General features: G+C 42.4%; 1 long non-coding RNA gene across 1 annotated transcript in view; it reads left to right on the forward strand.

Annotated features, from left to right (window-relative positions):
- Positions 1-20,009, forward strand: part of LOC126039756 (uncharacterized) — a 71,323-nt gene that overhangs the window by 18,121 nt on the left and 33,193 nt on the right. The window lies entirely within an intron of this gene.

The following is a 20,009-nucleotide window of genomic DNA, read 5'->3' on the forward strand; positions in this document are numbered from 1 at the left end:
AGCTCATCTCTGCACACCTGGATTCTACGTTCCTAGGCAGAAAGGCCAGAGCTCACCTGCAGTTGCTGAGGCTTCATCAGGGCTCTCAGAGATAAGCAACATACACAGCTTTTAGCGACATCCCCTGAGCCTTGAGGTGACACGACAGTGAGAAAACAGCTACACAATAACATTGTGCAATTCTGCATTTTCTCCCAGTCCGGGAAATTACTTAAGTATGAAATTGAGCTGCTTGGGCCCATGTGTTTGTTGCTACTGTTGTTGGCGTGCAGCCACTACCCAGATGAACCAAGTCCCTCAGGGCTGTAAATCCCCTTCTTTCCTCCCCGGCACGGTGGCGTGGTCTCTCTCTGGTACCACCGGCTCTCCGGCACGATAGCAGCGATGCCAGATGGTCCTGGGGCAGAGGCAGAGTTTCGTAACAGGATTCCGGGTATCCCGGTAACGCCGCACAGATACAACGAGAAACCGCAGCAGGGGCTGGGCTTTGTCCTCGGCCCCCCTCGCAATCTCCCTCGCCCCCCCCACCCTCAGCAAAGCAAGCCGTTTGCCTCGGCTGCGGCGGGATTGCTTCCCGAAGCTTTGGTGCCCTCTGCAGCCAGCCGGGCCGGGCCGGGCCGGGCGGGGAGAGGGCTGCCGAGGGCTGCGGGCCTTCGCCTGGTCCCGGCAGCGTCCCAGCGTCTCCCGCAGGTGTGCGGGGAGCGGCTGCGGCGCGGGGCGGGCGGCGGTGCTCCCGACGGGAACTGCAGACAATCGCAGGAAATGAAAAAATGTAATCTTGCCGGGAGACAGCTATCTTCATTCCATTAACCTCACGCGCTGGTGTTTGGGTGTCAGAGGCTGCCACCGCCTTAAAGAAAGGGAGCCACGGAGAGTTTCCATGCATGTGTATGTGTGTACACACAGGGCTAGAGGGTGAGGGTGGATGTACTTCTTTCTTCCCCTTATATTCTGTGTTTTCTCGACCCCTGTCCGTGAATTCTGCAAAATACAACCTAGAGATCCCCCTCTGTGCTTTAACTGAGCCACATGCAGGACAGATAAAGAACCTGCTTTGTTTAAATGTACCTGAATCAAGAGAAGCCCTCTTGCAACCTCTGGAATAACAGCAGCATAAATAAGCTGGGAGTCAGACCTGTTCTGCTCCCTGTCCTCTTGCCCCTTGTGTCCAAGTGCTGTTTCATGCACAAGGAATACTTACAGTGTGGACAAACACAAGAGCAGGCTGCTCTCCCCACATCCAGTCCCTCTACTTACACAAGCGTCTTGCATCTTCTGTGGACCTATTATTTACGAACCCAAATATTCTTTTATTCATTGTGCCATGCATTTATTCATGTTTTTGCCGTAAGACCCTCAGTCAGGGACTGCCTCCCTACTGTTTCGGTCACTAGGGAATATAGTTAGGGACAGATCTAGAGTAAGAAATTGGTTCTTGCCCAAAGATATTTACAATCTGTCTGTGTGTGTGTGTGTGTTTATAAAATAGCAGAGGTGTGAATACTTATATATAAAAATCTCAGGAGGAGAAACTCTGGAGTGCTTGAGAAGATGGAGTAAATCAGCAGTTGTCTTGATGGACTCACTGCATAAATCATTGTCAAATCTGCTTTCTTCTCAGCACTGCTTGTGAGAGGATAATGTTTCTCTTGTTGTGGGCATGATGAAATAAGATGCATTTCAGGTGATTTGGATCAGTCTGAAGGGAATGGTACCTACCCATTCCACTACCGATAGCTGAAATGTGTAGGTAACTGTGAAGTCAAACCATCTCCACTATGCACTAACAATCTCCAAGAGTTACTCACTCTCATGTCCTGGTGAAATATTTTTTCAGGTGGCTGTTTTAGTGGTTTGAGTCTTATCACTGGAGTCCCATGCTGTAATGTATTCTCTGTTTGAGAGCTTTGCTTTTAGATCTTTCCCTTCTTTGTTTCCTGTTGTTGAAGCTGTTATTTTTTTTTAAACACAGCTATTCTAAAATCATTGCTTATGTCCAATATCCCACTTTCCTCAAAGGTACAGTTGCCAATAGAAGTTGACTTTGATGTTCTTGGCACAGCTTTGCCTTCAGCCCCTGATGTGTAGGTCTTAGCATCTCTGGTCAGGAAAAGGAGCTCCTGGTGGTGGCTGTTGCTTAAGCACAGGTGTTGTGCAAGCTCAGAGGAAGAGGATGTTGGACCCCTTGGGCCCAGCTCAGAGCTTTGAAGTAATTTCAGGCTGGCAGCCAGCTGTAAGCTCGCTCACAACTCCATGGGTTCATCAGAAGTCTATTTCTAGCAGGCAGATGTGTCTTTCAGCAGCCACAATGGATACTTGTCTTGCGGACAGAACCCCCAGTCACTTTTGGCATCCCTCCTTTCTTGGGGGGTTAAGGGGTCTGTGGCACACACATAGCATCCTGTAGTCTAACACCCTCTGTGTCTGTGGTGGGGAATCCTAATGTAAAGATTCTTCCTGAAATGAGCTCTGAACGCTTTCCTTGACTTGATGCCTCTGCTGAGCCTCAGTCTGAGCAAAATGTTCCTACTCCTTCTGTCAGAAGCATGGAGGCAATTAAAATAGCTCCTGCTGCTAGTGGTGATTTCATAGGAGGTAAAAATAAATAGAGAAAAACAAACAAGACACAGGAAGGGCACTTTATGATGACAATGTGTCCTAACACAGAGACCCTAAAATCAGGGGTGTTTATGTATGTGTGTTAAGGCAATTTCAGAAAGAGATTTGGCTCCCCATGGAAGTCACTGGCTCAGCATAACTCTGGATTTGGCCTTGTGTACACACTGAGAATTCCCTTACAATTTCTTTGAACGTAGATAAGATCCAGTCTTTTGCCACAACATCAAAAGTTGGCTGCTGTGACCAGAAACACTGGCGAATCCAAACAGCAGTGAGGAAAATAATGATGCCAACTTTATTGGGTTGGATTTTCTTGTGTGCTCAACTGACTTTTTGGCACCCAAGAAAAAGACAGATTTTCTGTAGGGCTCAGCACCTGGGACTGTATCTGTACTCCTGAGCTCAGTGGCTAAGCAGCCATTGAGCTGTGACTGCTGGAATCCTGGGGGTATGTGGAGCACATCCTTTCAGCTGGACCAAGGTCAGTAGTTAGTTAAAAGCAAAATAGCACTGTGGAAATTTCGTTGCTGGCAGGGGAACCCAGCCACCAGCAAGAAGCCAGGTATTTTATTGTGAACTAAAACTTCAGGGCAGTTTTGTCATCTAAGAACACTGACCCTGCTTAGCCATGAGGAGATTTTGTGCCCTGTAATCCCACATTGATCTGGATTACTTTTTTATTTAAAGAAACTGACCTCCAGCAGCCACACCAGGTCTCTCTGGCCCAGCAAGCGAACTCCTGAGCATAAGTAAAGAGACAAAATTTCTAGCTCAAAAGAAATGCCGGTGAGCAATATTGGGCCTCAATTAAAAGGCCAAGGAAAACAGGAGAGCATTATTTTACATAGATCTTAACATTTTATTAGTAGATTAAGTAGTTTAACAAGTCCCATTCATTCTGTTTCTCAATTAATAAATTAAGGGTTACCAAATAATCAGCACATTTGTTAAGAAATAAGGCATCGTTAAAATTCTGGCTTCTCATTACTAGCAGCCAGTCCTGTTTCTTTTGTTTTTAAAGAAAGAATACATACCTCCGTAATGCAAGTATTAACCAAAGACACAGGACACCTATGTTTACATGTCTGATGTGACAGACTTCATGTGTGTCTTTGGTTAAGTTCCCCAGCCTCTCTGTGTTTCAAACGTACTTCAGAACTTCTCTGCCTTCCAAAGGTATCGTGATGTTGAAGCAGGTAATGCTTAGATGCCTTATTAATGAGGCCATGATAGTCATACTACATGCAGAAGTAAAGGTAAGAATATCAAATGCACAGTAGGTGCTCAGGCACCATTTGCCCTGACTTGGAGTGCATGTCGTGCAAGTCACCCAAGGTCCCCTCCCTCTCTAAATACCATTCTCATGCATTTTCCTAAACATTCTCCCATGCCCTTGCTAATTTTAGCCTCTATACTCCACTGAAAAGGTCTCTCTGGCACCATCAGCTATTTGATGTGACTGTGTAAACTCAGGCAGTGCTCACTTAACTATCTTCATCTTTATAACAGAAACAAGTCCTAAAAGACCCGCTGTTAAACTTCCGGTTTAGGCTTCTTCCTGAAAATAGTCCTTGGATTGCATGTGGGCTAGAGACATGATTTCATACCTGCTATTCCTGGAACGTCTTTCCTGACCATGAGCACCACCCAGTTATAACCTCTCCTAAATGCACTTCCTTAAGGAGACTTCTAAAAGATAAATGACGGGTGTGATGTTGCAAGCCTGAGGTTGCTTTGTCAACAAGGAAGAGGCTCTTTGTTCCTATGTGTGAGTGTGATAACCATTGAGCAGAACACAGCATTATTGATGCAGGTATTCCAAGAGACCCTGCATTCCTACCATGCCTATTTTACATTTGCCTCCTCAGGCTGCCAGTGTTTCCTATTACTACTTTCTTACCAGAGCTGTAACGTAGTAGCCCCTTGTCTGTAAGTCTGGAAAACAGCTGATCACATCCCTGCTGCCCTATTAGAAAAAAATATATTTGAAAATATACTCTTCGTGCTGAATGAGAGTAATTCTTCCATTTTATGTGCTGCGCATTATAAGCCCACTGAAGTACTTTCTGCTAACAGCAAAGATAGGCTGCTTGGGCTGTATTGGAGGGCAGTATCTCTAAGGAGCACAAGGGCTGTGGAGACGTGACAGTTCTGAACAAAAAGAGGGTGCTCTGCTCCTTCCTTGACCTTCTGCCTTACTGTACTGTTGGGGGGGTGTCTACCAAATCTTGTTCAAATCTATCTTCAGTATAGGCATTTCAGCATTAGATCAGGTCAGAATTGTGCTATAGTGCCCAGTTTACTTTAGATAAGATGTGAAAAAAAGTGGTGACATTACTGGTTGCTTAAAAAAAAATATCCCTTGACTTTTTTTTTTTTTTAATAGAGGCAAACATCCTTGCTGCCTGTTACTGGCCAGATTGCCACTGTTCATCCCTGGAAAGTGTTTGATACCAAAATCTATCCTTTAAAAAGCAACAAAAACATTATTGCTAGAGCAGCTATTGAAAAGTTAACCTTCATGGTACAGAGAAGGATGGTGTCTGAATATGAGATATAGTCCTCATCTACAGACCTTGCCTTTGTCACCTGAGTAACTCAGCCCTTCATACTCATCTGCCTGGTCTCATAATCATACAGTTAGTGTTACAGTGTTTTCACTTAAAAGCCCCATTTCCTGGAGTCACATGGTTTCATGTAAACCTCAGCTTTCACTTTACTAACAAAAAATAAGCAAATTCTTCATGACTTCAGAAAAAAAGAACAAAAGAAGCTTGCACATATGACTGCATGGGTCCCGGAGTAATGCAATAAAGAACACAATTTTATTTAATTGTTTTCAAGTTAGCTTCCTATCACTTTTCAGATATTTGAATGCATGTAACAGGCCATATATAAGGTAATGAGACAGTATTAGGAACTGAGGCACCAAGATGTTAAGGCTACATGAAACAGGAAGATGGTTGCAGAGGTGGAAGTGGAATCAAGTTACCAGCATCTTAAATCCAGCTTTCCCACAGCTGCCTTGCTGGAAAAGGAACTGTTAACCTTATAGCAGTGAAAGATGTTATTTGCAAGACTTGGGTTGGGGATGGTGAGCAAAACAGAACATTAAGATGTTAAAGTTGCAACAAAACCTCAATTCTTTAACAAAATGTCATCTATGTGTGACAGAGGAACAAAGTCATTGTGAAGCTGGAAGCCTGTGAAGTGGTGACTGATGGCTTCATTGTGTTTGGGACAATTTCAGAAAGCAATTCCTCAATACTTGCTCGACGAGCAGTTTTTCCACTCTTCCTTAGGCCAGGAGCCAGTCTGGTCTTTCCCAGAAGTGATGAAAATAAGCAGCTTTAGCTGGAACTCTCCTGACACTTTCCAGCAAAAGGAGTTTTCCAATACAGCCCCACCAAACAAAAGCATCATTGTTCACAGGCCCATAAAAACACTGCTTGCAGATGTCAAGTGAGCAACTTTAAAAGAGGAAACCAAGTTTTGATAGATGCCAGTGTCTAATCACCATCAGGCTGCCGTAATGCTCTGATGATTCATACACAAAGTGTATCAAGAAAGGCCTAGAAAGCTGTGCATAATATCTGATTTCCTTCCTCTTCCTCCCTGAGGGCAGCAGTTCACATGTGGCCCAACTGACCTTTTGTCTCTGAAGGGATGAGAGACTAAAGAGCTGACAGGGATGTGTGTTCAGGAACAGAAAGCATTGATGTCTTTCTTACGTTTATTTGGTTTTCTGGGACTGCTTGTGTTTCATGCATTGGTTCTTTCCAAATTAAAGCAGGGGAAACAAAAGAAGTCAGAAGTAGTCTCCCAGCCTTGGCAGAACTCTTTCATGCTCTTTGCTGTTGCCTACAGTGTACACAAGCAGCTCACCACTTACAAGAAGCCAGGACACTAACGGGACAGAAAATCCCACACAGCTCCTTTTCTTTCTCTAAAGCTGACAAATCCTATCTGCAGCAGGATGTGAATGGCTGTTACAATGCAGAGTGGAGGTGCTGTAGGAGTCTTACCTCCAAACCCAGGCCAAACTGCAAATCCCCGTGCAAACACACCCTTGTGGTTTTATTACCTGCTAAAGAGCTACTTTCTCCACCCTGACCTGAGTCTCTACCTTTGTGCATAAACATGGGAAGGTCACCAGTGTGAATATCAGGACCCTCCCCCAGGAGCCTGCGGAGTTGAGCAAGCACACTTGCTTGGGGAACCAATTCTGCAGCTGACTTACCGGTCCCCATCCAGAACTTCACTGCCTCAAATTATAGTTAAAGACAGTTGCAGTATAAAGGAACCACAGGGTCCTGCAACAGCATTAATGTTAACAGCTCTGGAGTTACTAAAAAGCCACTGGGATAGGAGTCAGTTGCACCCTCTCAAGCTCCCCCATCGGCCTCCTTTCCCACATGTCCTCAGACTGCCTGAGAGACTGGAATTTTTGCCCCTTCCGCTGGTCTATATGAGAATACTTTTGCTGTCAGTACAGCCTCACGATATTTTTTGAAGAAAGCAGTATTATAACCATTGCAATTACTGAAAGGTCAAGTTTTACTCCAGTAAGTAAAGCTTGTAGGAGTCAGGAATACACTCCAGGATCTGGTCCCATGCCAGCTGACACCAAGCACATCAGATGGAGAATAGCAGACATTTGCTAACAGCAGGATGCTGTATTTTGGGCCACATTTCTCTTGTTTGCAAGCGATTGCTGCAGTTATAGAGCTGGTGGCACCTTGAAGCTTGACAACACAGAGTTCACCGTTTTTTCCGGAACTGTGACCCAAGGGGATGTGACCTGGAAGGCAGCAGCTCCCTCAGTTTCCATCGAAGAGGCTATTTCTATTTTACACCAAGTGAGCAATAGCGTGTGTCACCCAGCAGAGAGCACTGCAGACCCAGAAAGGGTTCTGGTCTGGGGGGGTGGAGTCGAATTCTCACAAATTGATGATAATTTTTAACTGGATATGGTTTTTTTAATTTTTTTTTTTTTTTGGCAGGGGGTTTCTTCTTCCTTTCCCATGATTTTTTTTCGCTGGAAAATGAATACAGCAACAAGTCAAACCAATCCCAGCTTTTCAGGAGAAGTTGAACGATCACAGCCAAGGTCATACATGAAAGTAAAAACTCATCAGGATACACACAGAGTCAGAGTGGGGTGTAGGGCTCCCAGCCACACTCATCTGAAGTGTGAGGGTCAGTATAAAATGCTGAGCCTATCTTTAAAGAGCAGGTGGCCTTAAAAATAACAGGATCCAGGTACCTCGGTAGCTCTTGATTTTGGTACAGAAATAACTAGAGATAATTTTCTCAAACATTTCTCTAGAAATATAACAAAACTTTGCTCCACTTGCTTTGAGATGAGATTCAGGTCAGATCATTTTGCTCTGGAAATCAAGCTTTTAAGAGCATTGGTACTTGGTGTGAAATCACAAGACTAGAGTTTTGAAAGAGCAGAGAAAATCAAGCAGCAGCAAAACTACATTTGTGATGAATGAAGTAAAATCTCTGGAGCAGTCCCTGTAGACTGACTTTAAAGAACTGTATTTGCATTTGATATTTATTCTGAGATGTGAGATAGGCATGTGCCAAAGGTGCTCTCTTACCACATCAGGGAGGAAAATAAAATTCTGAGGTTGGCCATGGTTTTTCTTCGAGTCCCTTTTTGTGCCTCATTTATTTACCTGTAAGTGAGGGATTACGTTTTCTGTTCACAGCTTTGTCTTTTGTTTTTTTTTGACTTAGGATTTCTCTGGACGAGAGAGACTTGTTTATTAAAGGCTTCGATGCTACTGTATTGCACAAAGGAAGATAATCAAAACATTTACAGATTTCCACAAACATTCTGAATGCTATTATCCCTGCATTTCTCCATATATGCTACTGACTTACATTTTGATTAAAGTATGATTTGAGATAATTGGTTACTCAAAATACTGGGTTTTTTCTGAATAATAAGCAGTTAATAACATCTGCTGTTGAAGCCAAGAACTATTACAAATTCAGGAAAAAAACTAGGCTAAAAAAACCCTCAACACCACTTTTCTTATGAGTTACTAGACAGAACTGATACTAAAAAGAGGAAATCATTCTCTACACAGAACATTGCACAAAACATCTTCCTGGCTGATATATAAGGATCTCTGCTGAGGGGAATCTGGGGTCTGGTGCTGGCTTAGCTTTCTTGGGCAAAGAACTCCATAGGAAAAGGGTAATTTAAGAAGTTCTACATCCACACAGATGGACATCTTGAATTCATTTCTTTTGGAATCTGTTGCCAAAAGAGCTCATGATCTGGCCTGCGTACTACTCTGCAGACAGTAGCAGTTTTGTTTAAATCAAACCCTCCAGGTCTGATTATGCAGATTAGCTGCAAAGAGACCCTTCCTCGCCAAATACAAGGCTGTCTGTGCAATGTGTATTCCACTGCAGCGGTGAGTATCAAGCCAGGGCAGGTTGTTTTCTGATATTTAGTGGCTCAAGCCTTTATCACAAGAGGATCACGTCAGAAGATGCAACACTTGTCTTGGCTGCATGCCATCCTGGCAGCTCTTCACCAAACACAAACCTGTAAGCAGGTCAGTCCACTTCCAGCTTCTCTAATGTCTCATGAGCCAGTGGACACAGTAAATAAACCTTGTGAAGCTAAGCGGTCTTTGTACCTTCCCCTGGGACACCACAGTAAACGCCTACACAGTTGCCGCCTCTCCAGAAACAAGATTATCGTGACAATTAGAGCACAAGTGCCAAGCTTTTCCCAGGCTCAGGAAATAAACCTTGGTGGTCAGGTGGGCACCACCATGTTTGAGTTCCACACAGATATACATGGATAGAGGCACTCATCCCCACATCAGTCCATGTTATAGCACAATCAATATATCAAGCTTCCCTTTCTTTATTGCAAGTCTTTCTTCGCTATGAATATGACTCATTAGGATCTGGTCATTCTTTGATCACATTGCTGTCATGATGTACTCTGTTTAGCTCAATTTTTATTCATGATGTTGTGTTGGAGTATAGTCAGAGGAGGGTTCTCTATGCAGTAGATCAAACTCACCTACCATAGTAGTGAGATCAGAGAAATGGCATTAGCAAATTGCAGGCCGGATTTAGTGCTGATTTATATAACAACAGAAAAAATGTGCCACCCACCTAATTCTTGTTTGTTCTCCTGAGTGTGCTAATTGTAGCTGCTTCACTTGATTAATAGAACTGAATGAACAGCGCTTTTGGAATCAGTGTCAAGAAAATCACTTGGCCCATTAGAAACCTCCCTTTGAAGCCAGGTGGCCTATAGCCCTTCTAGGATGTCTTGCTCTTTCGCAGACATGTTGCTGAGGTCTCTAGGCATGGGGTAGTTTCTCAGCTACCTGGTTCCTGGAGGGATCCTTATTTTAGAAATGCCAATGGCCTAACAAAAACCAGAAGAGCTCTCTGGGTTGGGATAGCAGCAAACAGATATCTCAGTCTTGTGACATGCCACATCAGGATCAAAGTTCTTCCAAAACTAAAGTCTTCTTACTACTGTTATCTGCAGTGGACCTTGGATTTTTTTTTTTCTTTTTTTTTTTTTCTTTCCCCTGATGCAATTAAGATGAAGCAATATTTCTCTTTTGAATCTTTCCTCTGGACGTGTTTCTTCTGCTGTGACCACAAGGAGCTAGTCAATAATTAATCGTACCACCAAAACATACCCTAATGGCTCCTGTGCAGGTGCACAGGAGGATGTGCATTTACACTGCTAATAGCATACAGCAATATATTTTTTCCATAAAATTTCAATTTAATTTTTCCATCCTGGCATTTATTTTGGTACAAGATGCTTTTTTGCAATTGATGTTATGTAATTTGAAAGCAGTTTAAGATAGTCTTCCCAAAGAGATGCTTGTCTTTTGGAGCAGGAGGTAACAGAGAAGAAGGTAACATCAGTAAAATCTTAGCGGTTTAGTTATACTGGTATAATTAAAAAGGAAACTTGTTTCCGCATATCATTGACCTGATGAGCTTTTTGGTTTGTCACGTATACATAGCACAATGGGATTTCTGTGGCCTAACATAATTGAAATAATAACAAAAAAGCCATAAAAAGAAGCATAAAAAATTGTTTATTCTAATAGAATGTTAAATGACACCATATATATACAATTTTCATTTATAATTCACCTCTAAAGGATACATTTCTAGTCTAGTTGCTGAATTAGTATTCAGCTGTCTGTCTCTTAAACTCTGATATTTATTGACAAAATAAAAAGGAACTGAAAGCTTTTATTTGCATGGATATTTCTCCAATTAACCTTATCTGTAGTGAACTTCTGATCTGAGTAATAAAAATGCAGTCTTAGTGAGTGATGCTTTTAAATTGAATCATATGCATCAGAGTAGCTATTTCTGCCCTTACACTTTCAAGAGATTAAGGGTGAATTCAAGGTAGAGACCAGATGGCATGCCAAAACCACCATGTTGTTCTGCAGAGTGTACAAGATTTGGAAAGATCATAGATGGGAGAAAGCATAGATAAATGGCAGTTCAGATTTTAAAGGGGTGGAAAGTAAGGAAAAGCTTCCTATGTCTGTCTTTCAGAAACACATAGTGACAGCTTTCCTCTCCAGCTTTAAATACTCCTGAACTCCTGTCTTTGATTATAATTTCTAATATGCCTCCTTGAAAACACTAGTTTGTACCTTGCAATGGGAGCATAGTTCTGCACAGCTTATCATTATTTATAGCAGTATAATACACACTTGTTCATGATGATGAATGGGATCCGTAGGGCACACTTGCATGATTAATACTATTCATTTCAGTGGGACTCAGGCCAGGTCTGCTCTTTGCCAGTGCAGCCTTCAGTCAGAGTTTCTTTCCAAAGTAACAGTTCATCCATAACTCCCCCCTTGTACTTTTCAATTTCAGAAATTTCTGAGCACCATCAATGCAACACTACTTTTTCCCTCAGCTCTCCTGCACTCTTCTTCAGCATTATACAGCTCTTATGTAGCAACTAAACTCACAGCATTGGTGCCTAAATGTCATCCAAGCCTTTGTGACCTTTCGGAGTTTAAAAAAAATAATTGTGTATGCATTTTACACATACCAAGTCCCTGTGATTTTTGCCAGACTGAAAATTATGCTTATAGCTTTCCCAGTTCAGAGGACAGACTGAAAAATGCGTTTATTTTAGGTACTTCTTTAGAAAGTGGGTTTGAATCCCAACAGTCCTATAATCTAATTTTGAGTAGTCCCAGCCCCGAATGTAAACAGAGCTGTTCTTTCCCAATTCAGTTGAGATTTTGAAACCACCACAGCTTTGAAATATTAGTTACTGCAGGTTTTAAATAATTTGTAATGCACAAAAATGCATTCCTTCACAGGAATCTCACTTCATGTGTTACAGCAACAAGTCTTTTGTTGTTGTTTGCGTTCAGTTTTCATAATTTCTTGACAATAGGAATGTTACTCCATTAGCCAGAGAGCAGAGCTCCTTTTCTGTCCTAGAGATCAAACGTGGAACAGGTGCCCCAGCGTAACAACAATCAAGACCTGTTCTGTATCTGCATTTACAGCATAGGCAAAGCATGTCTTGGGATGTTATTCACTATTCACTTGTGCCTTCGGTGGGCTGACTTTAGCAGCTGGTACCTTCTAATTTAGTGGAGGTACAGGAAGATGTAGACTGAGGTACAAGCAGGGGTGTTAAGGGAATGGGGAACTGAAGTTCAGATACTGCACTCCCTCATGCCAGGATTCAAATCAGTCGTGACAAGTTGGAGCAACTCATTATCCACATCAACTTTTGCCCTAGGCCAAAACTCTGTTTTGAAAAATCTTAAATACAGCAAAGAGGCACTTTTCTTTCTAAATGCAAGGATGAAGTAAGCCACTAGCACTTAAGTCTTCACAGATGGTCATGAATGATGGAACCTGACATTGGCCCTGAGCCCATCGATCTCTTGAGGTTCCCTTTCTTACATGAAGATTCTTGGTGATTTAATAACCAAGTATCTGCTAACTTCTACTGTCATGGTCTCACCACAATACCTTCCTTTCGTACAATACTCCATGGCTTTATATGAGCTCCAGAAAGCATTAAAATAATGTCTGTATGCTAGCAAAGAATTTTATAAAAGTGTTCAGTATTTTTCACTACTAAGTGAATGAGGAGTTATAAAGTCCTGTAATGACAGGAAGGCTGTTATTTATAGCTGAACTATCTGCTTGGATGTTTACATGTGCCTGTAGAGGGAAATGCAAGTAGGATTTTAATAAGATTTTAAAATTATATAGGGTGGTAGCTTTTGCTGGAAAATGCTGATTTCAGGGATGGCTTGGAGTAGATGTTAGCCCAACTTCTAAACTAATTCTGTGTTTGTGCTTAGTGCAGTTTTGCGCTGAGAATGACTTTTATCCCCTAGATCTCTGCCTGCTCAGTGTCTTTCAGTTGTAATTCATCTTCCCCACCAAGACACTCAGCAGCAGTTTGAGGACACTTCACAGGCTTTACCGGAAAATGCAGAGCTTTATTGAATTAAATGCTGTGTATTTGACTACTTCATGAAACCCAGTGTTGCTGGATAGCAGGGGAAGGAGGAAGTGTGCTTAGGACTCATTTTTGCCTTCAGTTCTGTGCATTAGACAGCAAAAATATCTTAGTAGTCTCGTAACTACACAGAGTCTTGTGCTTCTGTCTTCCTTTGCTGTATTAGAAAGTTGCTGCCATTCTGTGTTTAGTTTAGAAACACCAGGGAAAGCAGATATATGCTTACAAAGGGCTGCAATGTGATGACTTCACCTGCAGGTTTTTCCACTTACTATTTTCTTTCCGTATACACAGAGAACCATGGAGGCAGGAACTGTAGTTGGTTTACATGTGAGTGAAAAGCTGTCCTTAACTGCACAGGCATAAGCTAAATTTGTGTTGTCACTTAGACACCCGTAGAAGTGTGAAGTACTCTCCAATTAAATGAAAAAAAGTCCCTCATCTAGTGTGCAGGGGGTAAACTGAGCTATCTTTAATGTTTGTGTAGTTTGTGTAGACTAAGAAATGAGGTCAGAGGGAGGTGGGATTATGATTTCTGTCATGTAACCTCTGTCTAGCAACTCTAATATAAAAGCCCATAAATAAATACTTTTCTCCTTGATGTAACAAAGAACTCGGCCATCTGGAATAAAAGTGAGGATTCAGGATCTTCTAATCTCGTGTTAGAAATAAATAATATCTGCCCCAGAACTTTTGTCTGGAATTCAACTAGTTATACAAGGCACAACCTTGCTGATAACTAATATTGTCATAATGACTTAAACAAAGTTACTGATTACTTATCTGAAGTTTACACTGGCTTTCTTTTCGTTCTAGTATATCAATAATTAAAGCTGTTCTGAAATAGCTTATTGCAGCTGAATTTGTGTGCTGTGTGTAGTAGTGTTTATAAAACAAAATTAGCCTTGTGCAGAAGCCAGCATCACACATAAAACCTGTTTGCCTTACTCAGGTGGTTCTAATCTGAAATAATTACTTGGATAAAGAGTTTCTGCCTTACACCTTTACTAGATTTCCCATGGGATCTTACATATCCTCTGTCCTTAATGAGAATATTGTAATATATAAGGAAAAGAGGTCATGGGATTAATTCACCCTATTTCTAAACTGTTCCAGTGGAAGACCTCATTCAGTATTAAAAAAATAAATCACACAAAATACTTAGCAGTATTATTCAGTCTCTCCGTAAGTGATTCAACTAAAATGCTGTATGTGAATGTGGAAAATAAATACTGTTTTCAGAGCATTTCCACAGAAATAACTTCCTTCTCACTGAAGGTCGAGTTTTGTCTAGGATTTGCTTCTCTCTGATGCAGAGTTTCAGACAGCCGCTGCAGGCCAGTTTTTTAGGCAGAAGCTAGCCTGTCCCCTGGGCTCCCGAGGCAGGCAGTTACTGGGGACCAGTTTGCACACTGTCTTTGCATCTTTAGGCATTCCTTCACCCTGCCCTTCACCTGAAGGCCAACAGCAAGGCCTTGTGGGGATGGAGCTAGAAGGAAGCTATGCAGAGCTGGATTTTCAGATGAAAATCTGCTTAGCTCCGTGGTATTTACACCATGAGAATCCAACCTAATAATTTTAGTGGCTGTGTGGAAGAGACTTTGGCAGTTAAAGCACAGACTTTTCCAGGGCAGCAGAATATGGAGTTTATTTTGGAAACAAGAGGAGCACATTGTCTGAAATGCTCCTTCCTGCTTCCTCTCTGTAGTTACTCTGGGTCAAAGCTGCTTGTTAAGGGCTGGGCTGTAACAGCATCTGTTTGCCCAGCCTGCTGCAGCCCTCATTGCTCTGGCCAGGGCTCACCCCCAAAGCAGAGAGCACCCAGCTCAGCACTAGTCCCTTCCTGGAACATGGGACAGGGGGTTTATGGTTAGCTCAGATTGCCTTTTCCTTTTTTTCTTTTCTTTTTTTTTTTTTTTCTTCCCTTTGCCTTTTTTTCCTTCTTCTCCTACTTGACAGCTGTTACTTAAGAACAGCTGGAAGGGAGTTGATATCAGCCTGGCATAGGTTTAATTGCAGTCAAGCCCAAGCTCTGTCCTCCTGAGGAAACTCCTCTACACCTTTAATCCTTCAGTTTGTCCCTCCCAGCCTTCTTTTGAGAAGGGATTTCCTGGGGAATACCCCATTTTGTGTCCTATGTGAGTGCTGCTTCTCTTCAGATGCTTCTGCTTCTCTGCTGACTGCGTGCTGGTACCCAGTGATTCCCTAGACCAGGCTGCCAGGCTGCCTGCCTGCCTGCCTGCCACAGCTCCTCTGCCTGTAAGTCATTTGTGGGTTTCTTGTGCTTCTGGAAATGTTAATATCAAAGTTATAACAGCAGCTTTAGTCCTCAAAGTTTGTGGTGCTCAGGCATCCAGGTCTGTCAGAAAGTGCTTCTATGAGCAAGTGGAAGGGAGGATAAATACCCACTGGTCAAAAATGAGTCTTTTACTGATAGATTCCCAGAAGAGCACTAGACATCTTTCTGCAAGGTATGACGTTATCACCCAAAGGCCCCTGAGTCTTGTGGTGCTACAAGGAACACCAGCAGCTTTGTAACTCATCTCTTGTGGCATTTCTCAACCAGATTTAATGTCCTCAACTCACAATGCCACACAGCTTCTATTTCAGTTAGCCTTAGCTAATGAGGAGTGTCTTCCCTGATATACTAGCATGACCCTCAGGAATATCTCGAATTAGTCATGTAGTGATAGCCTAGAAAAATCCTTAGGGGTACCCCTCCTTCCTATAGCTGCAAAGTGCACACATAAACATCTCTAACATTTAGGCATCAACAGTTAAGCCCCAGCTAAGCTTCTTGGGATGCAGTGTCCCTCTCCCTGGTTGCCCTACAGAGAAGGTACTGTGCTTTGAGAAGTTATTTCTGTATCTCTGGGAGAAGCTGCATGCCTGGCCTTATTGATGGGCTCAGGTTTGTACAATGGTCAGAACTGGCAACTCCTGGATGACGTTAGGGATGAATCAGTTGTGAGCCTCACCTTGTGGTATCCCACCATAGCAGGCAGAGGCTTGCAAATGTTCTAAATTATTATAAATACCCTGACTAATGAGGTAAGCTTGTGTACTTAGTCTAAAATTATCATTTATGTCCTGGGAAGAAGGTTAGAACAAACAGAATAACTGATGCAGGCAGAGCTAGGAGAAGCAAGCTGAGACTTCATGGAGGCAGTTTCCTTGTGGAATAGCTGGGACACAGTGTTCAGAGTTGATGAAAGGGGGGAAGCAGGGATGTTGTTTTCTTCCTCCATTTCCATAAGTCACAGCTTTTAGTGAACACAACCTCAGGGGACCCTTCAATAAGCCTCTTCTATTAAGACTCCACATTTAAGTCATTCTTGCTAATTCAGGACTGGAACTGTGATCTTGCAGAAACAGGCACTTGGCAGGCCTAGCTTTTAGCTCAGTTCATGGAGGTGCTTAAGCAAGCATGTTTCCAGCTCACACATGCTTATAATACTTTAATGCCTTTTGAGAAAGTTCTGTAAGCATCTGTCTGGTAGCACAAAACTTGTCTTAAAAGCTCAGCCTTGAATGCTGTGCTAACAAGCATGGCAAAAGGAAAAGCATTAACTCTATGCTGTAGACAAAGAGGGACAGGTAAATATAGTTAGTAGCAGGCCAACCTCTACCAGTGGGACACTTTGTTTATAGAGAAAACAAACAGGCTTACAATATTTCAGTTATTTTCTTGTTTGTACTGTGGCAGTCATGAGAAGTCCTGGTTATAGACCAAGACTCAAGTGTGCTAGGTGTGATATGAACATAGGGCAGGGACGAAATCCAGTGACCATACTGCTTGAGAAGCAAAGTGTTCTAAAATGGAAAAAAAGAAAAAAGAAAAAAATCTCTCAAAGTTGGCAACATTAATGAAAGGAAATTTATTCTGGATTGTCTTGGACTCCTGATCACCTTTTCTTAATTTTCCTACAACTCTGTGTAGTGCCTAGTGCAACAGAGCCGTCATTCTTACCTGTGCTTTAGAGGTGCTTCTGCAGTATGAGCAAGCACATATGAGCCAAATTTGTACTTGGAAAGAAATCTGGGTCTTTCCTTCAGCTCAGGGACACTTGAGTCTGCCAACTCAGGGCTTAAGGCGTAGGTGTCCTAGAAAAGAGAGTCAAGTATCATGGTGATACTGAGGCTTTACTGCGCTCAGACACAGAGGAATGGAGCAGATCAGTAAATACTCCATGTAGTACAACGTCCTGCCCCCAATAGAGACATCTGTTCTATATTGCTGCATGGGATTAATAAACAATAACAATAAAAATCAAAAACCCACTCAACATTTCTCATACCAGTGCCCAGCCACAGAGTAAATTACCAAATTCCTCCTCAGCAAATTAGAAATTTCCACTTTCCTCTTGCCTGTTTTGACTACCTCTGTTGCTTTTGTGTTGTTAACATGCTTTCCTTTTTAAAAGAGCTTCTGACCCAGTGATTCTCAATTATTTATTTGTGTCTTTCTGTCTTCCCTTGCTTTATATTTCTGCTCCTGTCAGGAAATTTTGCAAGCTGTTGCATCATCCCTTTTTCCTGTTAATTGTCTTTGCTGCCTACCCTGGTGAGGCTGTGCTTGCAATAGCTGGGTAATGCAAGCAGCACGTCAGCATATTGCAGGACTAGCTTTGCTTCCGCCTCCCTCGACTCGGTTCCTGTCAACTTTGTTGACTTTAATACCCAGAGCATACTTCGGTAGAGGATTGCAAAAGGATTTATAGACATTAATTACACTCACCACAGAAAGACTTGCCATGCAGAATAAGTTTCTAGATGGCTGTGAACAGATCTAAAAAAAGTTCTGCTCAGCCCCAGCTAAGCAGCACACCGACAACACAAAGGTGCTGCTTTGCTTAGTTCAGTTTTTCTCTTTATGAGCTGTTTTTAACTAGGCCAGACTGTTTACAGCATGGTAAAGAACAGCAAAGCATACTTTAAGTCTACAAACCACTTCCACCCATCTTAACAATGTTCTGCAGGTGCAGTTTATTCCCTTCACTCCTGACTGTACACTCAATGGTAATGGCCCAGCAAATTTTCTGCTTGTTGTTCCAAGGTTGTAGAATAATTATTTATTTCCTTCATCAGGCAGAGCTGTTAAGTACATACTTTAAAATCACAATTGTCTGCATCCATCTGCCCAATCTTTGCTGATACAGCGATATTGGTCACAGCTTGCTTTTTGGTTTGGGGTCTCTGATGGGAAGGGCTACTGCTGCCTTGGGACGAACTTCTGAGCCGAGAGTGCAGAATGGAGCACACAGTGCTCGAGGTGATCTGAGAGACTGCATTTAGGGGGAGCACATGTTTATAAATTAGGAAGCTTCCTTGCAGAAAACTTCATGCCTAGTTGCTATTCTTCACTCATATCTGCATTCAAGTTGAGATGAGATGTTCTGGGGGCACAGAACTTGCCAGTTCTTCCTTCAACTGGACAATTTATGAGAAGCCTTGTCTTATACATATGTTTAGAACAAACAAGAAGAGGGAAATACTTGCTTTAATTAGGTGCTGTATTTTTATGAAAAATATTGTGGCAAATGTCATGAAGTCATGAAGTAGCATGGTGGCACATATACTTTCTATTTTCTTGCAAGCTGGGTTTTAATTCTCGAAGAAGTTCTGTCCCGTTGGCTTCGTTCTGTAGTACTCCTTGGAAAGTGGAAAGTTGATTTATGGTGTTTGGAAACAGTGTTCAGGGAAATCTTCCTGGAAGGTATGCCTGAGTGTCTGGGCTGAGCTTTCTAGAAGACAAGGTTGCTTGCTTGTTGTCGTTGGTTCTCTCTTCTTTTGTATATGTGCAAATAAAATAAGTAAGTTACATTGCAAATAGACTGAAATACCACATTACTTCTCTTCCACTGAATCTGACATCCAAGTGTTGCCACTGGACAGTGGTGTAGCAATATAGACAGAGAGCAGCAGGGATATTTATACTCTTCTGAGGCTAAAGTCTGCTGGGCTGTGCTGAGTAAGAGTTCTTTCTGCCTTGTCATAGACTCCTTGTACTTCACCCAAGAAAACAAGGCCATGATCAGAAAATACATCTGCCAGCGAGACCAGCTGTTGAAGTAGAAAAGTGCCTTTACAATTCCAAGGCTTTCTAGGCTCTTAAAATGCTAACAGCATGCCTGAGAATGAAAGAATTTATTTCATTATACTTACTTATTTTATATAGTAGCTGAGCTAGAGGAAGTCAGGAAGGCATTTAGTATTGTCCACACAAAAAGTAAAAAGATGTGTTACTATTTCAAATAGGGTTGGGTGGAAGCTCCTTTCTGTTTTTGACAGATAAGTGGGAGTTGCACATCTTCCTTCCCTACCAACTTCAGCCTGTGATTTGCCATGTGGGAAGTTCATGCAAATACAAAGGAAGTGAATTACCAAAGGTTGCAAAGCCATATGTCATGGTCACTAGACAATTTTAACTGTACTGGACTTGATTGGGCTGTGATGATTCAGCATCTGGCCTTGTCCAGATTGACCTTGTCCTCTTGTCCAAATAAACAATATAATAGAGAAAAAACAAACATATTTGCTTTAACAGATTTGTGCAAACATGGCATCATCAAAAGGATGCCTACTCTGCATAGCACCCTTGCCAGCTTGTTTGATGGGATGACTTGAGTCTGTTAGTTCTGGAGAGCGTTTGCCAGTAGTCCATAGGCGGTGAATTCATTAATAACAGTTCTCGTGAGTCCTCTTTCCCAGTTTCACCTCTCTTCCTCAGAGTTCTTCACCACTCCACTAGTGCTGGAGCTGCTGCAAGGGTCTGCTCTTTCTAGGCAGACACTACTGGGATGGGAGGAGCACAGAAGCTGTTCTGCCATTTGTCAGAGTGAGGGAGGGGAGA

This window comes from Accipiter gentilis, chromosome 6 (assembly GCF_929443795.1).
Source record: "Accipiter gentilis chromosome 6, bAccGen1.1, whole genome shotgun sequence".
In the NCBI taxonomy this organism is placed as follows: Eukaryota; Metazoa; Chordata; class Aves; order Accipitriformes; family Accipitridae; genus Astur; species Astur gentilis.